Here is an 8,851-nt window from a genome sequence, read left to right as displayed (position 1 = left end):
CGTGACGATGATGTCCCGGCATCACCTGCAAATCAATAAAGGAGAAAATGTGCTCCTGGTGGAAGCGGCGTGTTTATTATTGACTAGCAGAAGCGCAGCCACTCAGTGGAGAGGCAGCCTGCTTCCTTCTGGCTCCATTCCACCACGTCAATGTAATCATGTTAGCGCACAGGGAAGACATTGTGGCATTCTCGCGCGTCCACGCTGGCAGGCTTTACGCAAGCGAGAGGACGGAGAGGCAGGGGAGAGGAAAAAAACTTTGCTCCTTTCTTTTTCAATCCGGCTTTTAGGAAGAAAAAAAAAAAAGAGCTGCGGGCCTTCCAATTGGACAAGGCTTACACTGCCTTGTCGTTTGGTTTCACAGAAAACACAATTAGTAGGCAACAGTGGCTCATGCTGTACAAAGACACAGATTTAAGAAAAAAATGTTTTGTCAGGGCCAAAATACATGACAGGCATTATAAATAAACAGTGAGCTTTTGTGTGTTTGTGCATATTGGCACTCGCGGATTTTCATATTTGCTCATTTGCTTCAGTCTGTTTTCAATATTTGTGATTTTTGTAATTTTTTTGGTGGGGGGTTGATTTGTTTTCCCTCCACTACACAAAAAAAAATATTATTTCAGATAGTGATCTATTTTCTCGATGAATTGTAATTTATTTGCAAAATAAAAAGTTGTACATTTTATAGATGAGAATTCTTAAATTGTATAATTTTCAGACAAGAGAAAAAAAAGATTTTCAAGATAAGGCGAATAGTTTCAATGAAAAGTCAGATTTTTTTTTTTAATGAAAAGTGGTATATTATATTTTAATGTAACGCAAAAACATTTGCAAAATTTGTTTTAAGGATAAAAAAGGCGTATGTTTTTTAGATGAACAGCCGTCGATTTTTGTATCGAAATATAGCTTTAAGAAAACAGTTGCGTATTTTCAACAATATTTTCATCAGTCATTTTTTGGCCTTAATTGTCATATTTTTTAGATTTGAAAAAAATATACTGTATATATATATTTTAATTGTTTTTACAAGAATAGTTGTATATATTTTTTTAGATAAAACATTGTAATATTTTAAGGGAAAAATGCATGTTTTTAGATTTTTAAAAAGATTTCAAAATATTAGAAAAAAGAAAAGAAAAACTGCACAATTTCACACTAAAAAGTAGATTCAAGTTGTAATATTACAACAATAATTTGGGTAATTTTCAAGATACAGTGTATTTTATCAAGTCGTAACATACTGTAGGCCTATATATTTTTTTAAATAGTTTTTACAAGACTTAAGTTGTATTTTTTTTTGTTGATAAAACTGTAATATTTTCGTAATATGTTTTTAGATTTAGAAAAAAAATTACAAGATAAAAAGTGGGGTTTTTTTTAAAGGAAAATTGGACATTTTTACACTAAAAAGTAGATTCAAGTTGTAATATTATAACAATAATGTTGGTAATTTTCAAGATAAAGAAAGTGTATTTTATAAAATCATAACATTTTCTGAATTAAGTCACAGTTTTAAAAAAAAAAGACTGTAAATATATATAGTTGTATATATATTTTTTTTTAGATAGATGTAATATTTTCAGGAAAGAAAGTAGTATGTCTTCAGATTTTGAAAAAAAAAAGACAAGATAAAAAGTATTTTGGAGAAAAAAAACAGGACAATTTCACACTAAAAAGTAGATTCAAGTTGTAATATTATGACAATAATATCGGTAATTTTCAAGATAAAGTGTATTTTATCAAATCATAACATTTTCTGAATAAAGTCACAGTTTTAAAAAAAAAAAGACTGTAAATATATTTTTAAATAGATTTGACAAGAATTAAGTTGTATATAATTTTTTTAGATAGATGTAATATTTTCAGGAAAGAAAGTAGTATGTTTTCAGATTTTGAAAAAAAAAATTACAAGATAAAAAGTATTTTTTTTTTAAACAGGACAATTTCACACTAAAAAGTAGATTCAAGTTGTAATATTACAACAATAATATTGGTAATTTTTAAGATGAAGTGTATTTTATCAAATCATAAAATTTTCAGAATAAAGTCACATATATGTATTTTATTTTTTTTACAAGAATAAAGTTATCTAATTTTGAGCAAAATGTACATTTTCTTTAAAAAAAAAAAAATAATGTACTGTTCAAAAAGCGAGGAACCACACTGTACTGTGAACCTGCACCCTTCTAGTGGACTCTCCCACCAGAGTCCAGGCCAGGAGAACCCATAAATCAAAGGAGTGAGTAGTTGATGGTGTTTGCTGCTGTGTGGTTGCACTCTCGCAGCCTTCACAGCCTCTCCCGCTCTCATGAGTTAGCTTTTTCCTCCCCGCTGCCTGCTTGCCCCGCTGCCAATGTGATCCATGCGCTGAGACTTGCTGAGGCAGCAGCAGGAGAGAATATTTACTGATCAGTCACACGGCAGCTGCACGCTCGCAGCTGCTCGTCAATCACCGCTGCAACACACTCTTAAGTACACACGTACTACTGCACACGCGTGGCTGCCAGCGTCCAATAAAGACCAGCTAATGGCATCCAGCAATTGATTGACACTGTCGAGAAAAAAAATATTCATTTAGTAGCAGCGGTATTATTGTCGTTGTAAATAATGACAAAATAATAACGTAAGATTCATGTACTTGAGTATGTGTCTTATGTATTATAGTAGTAGTGCATGTTTATTAGGGCTGGGTTTAAAAAATCTAATAATCAATATCGAATTGATTTTCCTTTTCAAGCCAAATATTGATTGATAAAACCATGAACCAAAAGAAAGATTAGAGTCTCTTCTTTCGTCAGGGAAAAAAAATAGTATCTGTTTCCTATTTGCAGCAATTAGCATTAGGATGTAGCTATGTTTCATCATTATTCCCAAACCTGTTAAAAACACTGGCAAAAAGAGCTTGTTGCAACAATATGGCCCTGGCTGATCTCTTATACTCTGCTGCCACCTGCTGGCCGTTTTTGTAATCACTACAATTTATTCAATCTTTTTTTGCAGTTGAGAGGCTGCATCAAAGCCTTCTGTATGCTCTAGCATAAAAAAGGCATTACAAAAACGTGTAAATATGTCTTTGGTACACTTAAAACATTCAAAATAGAACGTATTTATACGTTTTTGGGGAGCAAATTAGTTCATTTCAATTGTATTTTTCAAATATTTAAATTTGGGGAGAAAACATTCAATTGACTTGTTTTAGTTTATTTTAAGAGTTAACATTCAAAAAAGGTAAAAAAAATCCTCAAAGGGTAAGTAGTTTTTACATTTAAAACATTTAAAATAGAACGTATTTATACGTTTTTGGGAGCAAATGAGTTAAGTTGGAGAAAAATTTGGTCTAAAGCAAGATTGATAGCAACATAAATGACAAAAATTTAGTTTTTCAATATTTGTGTCATTTTCACACCAGTTTGGGCGAAAGACATTTGGGCGGCCATATGAAAATTTGTGAGGACAAAAAATGCTGATAAAATGAAAAGCTCCACTTCTTGTTCCCGCAACCTTGAGATTGCCATCGGCTCCCCTCAAAGACTCCACTGATGGAATCTCTGCTGCACTTTTCCCTCTCGCTGATGTCCTCCAGCGCACTCCTACGCTTTCAAGTGAAAAGGAAGCGCTGCCTCCTTTTTACGACGTGGACAAACTAAGTCAAATTGTCGCTCCTGCTAACCGTCCTGTTGACAAGGTCACCGTGTCGGCGCATATGGCAGTTGTCGTCTATCACCTTGACTCCCGCTGACCTCGCTGTCACCTTTAGGTCGAGGCGAGTGGGCCGTCAACCGCGTCGCCGGTGGAGAGGGGGGGGGGGTTCGAGGAATCAGATGTGAGAGTCACACTAAAAGCTCACAGCCTTTAAGGGGGACTTGACGCTAATGGGCGGGGACGAGTGCATCCATTCAAACTGCCGTTTAGGGGATACGGTGCGCACACACCTGCCACAGGTGAAAAGCCATAACATAGGGAGACCATATAACAAAAGTGTTTTGGTCTTACCCCTCCCAGATGTTTTAAATACATTTTAACAATTTATTTGTTGCATTTATTTAGCCATTCCCACCCTCCCCCATCCCCCAAAGTTGTTCATTAAAATCCACTTATTCATTTATTTATTTTTATCTCCGGAAATAATTTATTTACCATTTTTTTGTAATTACTTAAATAAATAAACATGTAAGTAAAATAATTAGTGAATAATAATTTGGGGGGAAATAGCGAAATAAATAATTTTACATACAAAGCACTTTTGACTTTTTTTTATCATTTATCATTAGTACGTAAAAAAATAAATACATTAAAATAATAAATAATTGTACCTACAGTATGAATTTAGCATTTTACAAAAATAAACTTTACTAGTTTAACATATATATTTAAATCGTAAAATTCAGTTAGTTAAATACTATAGTGTAAATAATACAATACATTTTAGTTTATTTAAATTTTACTGTAAATTATGTACACACTGTACACAAATATTTTATTAAATAAAAAGGTGATCATATTGTTAAATTAATTAATTCACATAAAAGTAAACGTTTTCTCTATATTCAATAATGAATTAAATGGTTTATTGTGATTAAAACAGGAAATATATTAGCAAAATATTTTTACAAAGAGGTTTCATCTTACCTTTTACACCCCCCATCAACTTTCTCCATTGAAATGAAGTAACACGTTTCACAAGTGACTCCGTAAGCTGCAGTAACGTGTCGTTCTTCGCAGAGGATAAAGTATATATGCCTGTGAGCATTGTTCTATTGACTGTTAGCGTGTTGCTAGACCTTCAAATATCCATTGCTCAAAGGTAAATACAACTGCAACAGTCATGCTAGTTTTGCTAGCCTGTCAGTGGCGTTTTGCATTCTCAGGATAATTACCACCTTGCACAACAGAACTAAACACAACACCGAAAAACAATCCTCAAGAGAGACACTTTAAAGGTCCCGCCGTCGACTTGAACCTGCCGACATGAATGAAAGATGAACTCACGGCATTCATCGCATTCCGCCAAATTTTCTGCGCACATCTTTTGTTTATCGGCTTCCGCGTGCGTGTGTGCTTACTTATTTGGAAGAAAGCCTGAAGTGAAAGAAAATAAAAAGTTGAGCCTTGCATGAATAATTGATCAGGCCAGGTGAGGAGAGAATGGTTTGTGCAATATTCATATGTCATATCGAGTGGACGGGCAGCCACTGGCCCAAAAATCACACAACCGTACGCACGCACCAAGCAAAAATGGCATCTACTGTAAGGCTATTGCATTGGTCTCAATGTTTCATTTTGAAATTAGCCTTTGTTCCCGAGCTGTTTGCAAATTAATCATTTTGAACACTTTATGGAAAGGAAAAATAATGATGAAAAATGAATATAAAAAAAACGACCATTTGCTTATACTCACTAACTGCCATTGACGGCTATAGACGTCAAAAATTCATTTGAACTATTTCTATTAGTTTCACATTTTTTCCCACTTTTGTTAACAAGAGTATGAAAACCTAGAAAAAATATTGTACATTTAGAACAGATATAAAATTTGTGATTAATCTTGAGTTAACTAGTGAAGTCGTGATTAATTACAATTAAAAATTTTAATCGCCTGATGCCCCTAATTAAAAAAAGAAAAGAAAACAAATATTAAAAAATTGGGGCGTCAGATGATTAAAAAATTGTAATTGTAATTAATCGCATGACCTTAATAGTTAACTCACGATTAATCACAAATTTTACATCTGTTCTAAATGTACAATATTTTTTTTCTAGGTTTTCATTCTCTTGTTAACAAAAGTGGGAAAAAATATGAAACTAATAGCAATAGTTCAAATGAATTTTTGACGTCTATAGCCGTCAATGGCAGTTAATTAGTTAAAATGCACCTTTAGGCATGTTAACGGAGAGAAAAAAAGAAAAAAGAAAAGATAAATCAGTGAGGATAAGCTGAGGGTCATCGTTGGCAGTGTCAATCAGAGTTTTTTTTTTGGGGGGGGGGTAGTTCTGAAATATCTTCACAAACCGATGAATCACATCGGAGCGAGCAGGTCGGCCAATTAGGGAGCGCCGCCAGCTAAATCGGCTACCGACTTTTTCAGCGTCATTAAATCTCCAACCACCAGGGGACGCCTGACACGATTGCTCGGGAAATTAATATATCTAACTTTTCCTTATTTGTTTCTTTTTCGACATCTGCGCCTCTTAGCAAGCGTGACCGAAATGTGCTGCATCTTCCAAAATTGCCCGAAGGCCCGAAGCCAACTGAGAGGACATGGAACCGCGACAAGCATCTTGTATGTTGCTTTGTTTGCTATTTAATAACCACAACGACCCCCTGGGCCACTTACATCCAACTCATTACGTTTTTTTTTTTTTAAATCATTCATGCACTTGAATTGTGCATGGGGAATTACTGAAAAGAGGATTTCTTAATACAGGAGGAACAGGATTACACTAACTGCTCATGAACAGGAAGGTTGTTTAAATGGGTTTAGTTAAGGAAATAATGAGTTGCTAAAAATGAATAAACCTGTAAAGGTGATTGACTTGTTATGCTTTTAAATCCAGGCTAAACCCCCATTTTTTGTAAAAAAAAAAAAGTATATTGAATGTCGGCTTTCATCTAGTGGTCAACGGTGGAATTACACCCAATATAAATGAGAGTTAGAACAACATGGAGTCATTAACTATTATAAAAAAAAAAAATCCACAAATTAGCGGGACCACGAGCCTGGAACCAGGGACAGAGGGGGGGTTACTATATTTACAATTTTATTTCCATAAATACATTTATTATATATATTTTGAATATTATGCTTTTTTTTTATCTTGATTAAAATATATAATTGAATACTTTCGATTCAATTTGAAGTTTTTTTTTTCAGAGTAATTTCATATGCATCCCTGTTTGTTGTAATGTATTGTTCATTATTTTAACTGCGAATATACATTCAACTAATTTGATCCCAAAAACATATAAAAACGTTCAATTTTAAATACTGCCATGGTCCCAAAAACGTATTTATATGTTTTTTAATGTTTTTTTTAATTTTTTTATGCTAGAGCAGACAGAAGGTTTTGATACAGCCTCTGAACTGAAGAGATGGCTTAAAGCAATGGTGGTTATTACAAAAAACGGCCAGCAGGTGGCAGCAGAGTATAAGAGATCAACCAGGCCCAGTGTTTTGAACAGATTTGTAAATAATGATGAAACGTAGCTATATTCTAATGCTAATTTCTGCTAAATGGAAACAGATACAAATGTACTTTTTTCTGATCAAAGAAGAGACTCTACGTAATCTTTCGTTTGGTAGGTTCCATTTTTAATATAGAACACAAACATTCTGTGAGCCTTGCAAAATCACTCAAAATCCAGTAAAACAGTGGGAGCGAAGGGTGTTGCTTCAGTAAAAATGGCTGGGAGTGAATGAGTTAATATAAAAAATGTGAGTACTGGTATTAAACTGTTTTTTTTGTTAGTTTTTTTATATTTGTCAGAGTTTTCTTTTCCTATTTTACCAGATTTTCATTGCTGGGACTTTTTTAATGTAATTTTGTGGGAGTGAAAAATATAGTTTATGAACCGTTTTTTCCCCTCACATTTACTAACTTTAATGTAGTCAGCAGCAGTAGGAGGAACACGACGCCCTCTCGTTGAACTTTTAGACTAACGTTCCTGTGAAAAATGCCAAACTGTTGCGGAAAACAACACACCAATTAGAGTATTAAAATGCTAGCGGCAATCGTGTGCGATTGCTAAACTTCAAAAAGATACAAGTATGGTTGTTATTGTGTTGTTAAGGTAAAACTGTATAACACGTAACGTAAAAGAGTTGACAAAACAACACTGTTGTTCTAATTGTATGCAGACTTGCAAACAATTTGCCAGAAGTGTCACGCTTAAAAGAGCAAAGCAGCACTTGGCACACATTAACGACTACTTGACCCCAGCTTGTATTTTTAATCAGCATCAACGCAGTCATTGAAAGCACAATTAACCCCGATAGAAATTAACACGTTGTGGAAGTATTTACGTTATCTTGACAACCACATCGACCTCTTAACAGACACAAATACGCCAATAGTGTTCGTTTGTCTATCCTTGTCCTGCAAGGGGGGATATCTGCGCCGAAGCTGGCAACCTAACCGCACACTATGTGTGTACGTGCGCCACACAGGCCTGTCGTTGTTGATAAGAACCCGAGGGTTTATTCCTCCCTTGCTCTCTCTCACACACAAAAACACACTGGCGGCGTTAATGAGGCCTGGACACGGTGGAAAAGCTTGTGCCAAAATCAAACGGGCTCTTTATCAGCTAGCATGAGACTGCATTGTTTTTCTATTGTGTGTATGTGATTTTTTAAAAAGTGCCCTCGTGGGGGACACACAGTTAACCATAGGTGGGTAGACTGGACAAAACTGTACTCAAGTAAGAGCGCTGCTACTGGAAAAAAAAAGAGGAAGTAAGTATCATTGGCAGTACGACAAGTATAATTTGTCCAAAAAGTTACGCAACTCAATGTAATGGAGTATTAGCATTTATTACGGTACCTGTGCGACACACACACACACATGCAGAGTGAGAGTGTCCGTCACGTTGTCGAAGCAGCAGCTAGCTTATTACTCGGCCTCAGCGCCACTCAATTATTCAGATGGAGTCTACGGGGGGAAAGAGGAGGAGCACCGTGGCGCTGGCTGTGCTACTTACAGCGCTAAGTAGGCCAAAGAGGCGCTAAGCTAAGTGTCTCTCTCGCGCACACACACGCAGCGTGCTGCGTAGCGACTATGGTAAACGAAAGATAGCAGACGGTAGACTTTGTTATGACATGTTTTGTGTGTTTTGTAGATTTTTGTTTTGGAC

This window comes from Vanacampus margaritifer, chromosome 13, assembly GCF_051991255.1.
Source record: "Vanacampus margaritifer isolate UIUO_Vmar chromosome 13, RoL_Vmar_1.0, whole genome shotgun sequence".
NCBI lineage: Eukaryota > Metazoa > Chordata > Actinopteri > Syngnathiformes > Syngnathidae > Vanacampus > Vanacampus margaritifer.
Note: the sequence above shows the minus strand (reverse complement) of the source record.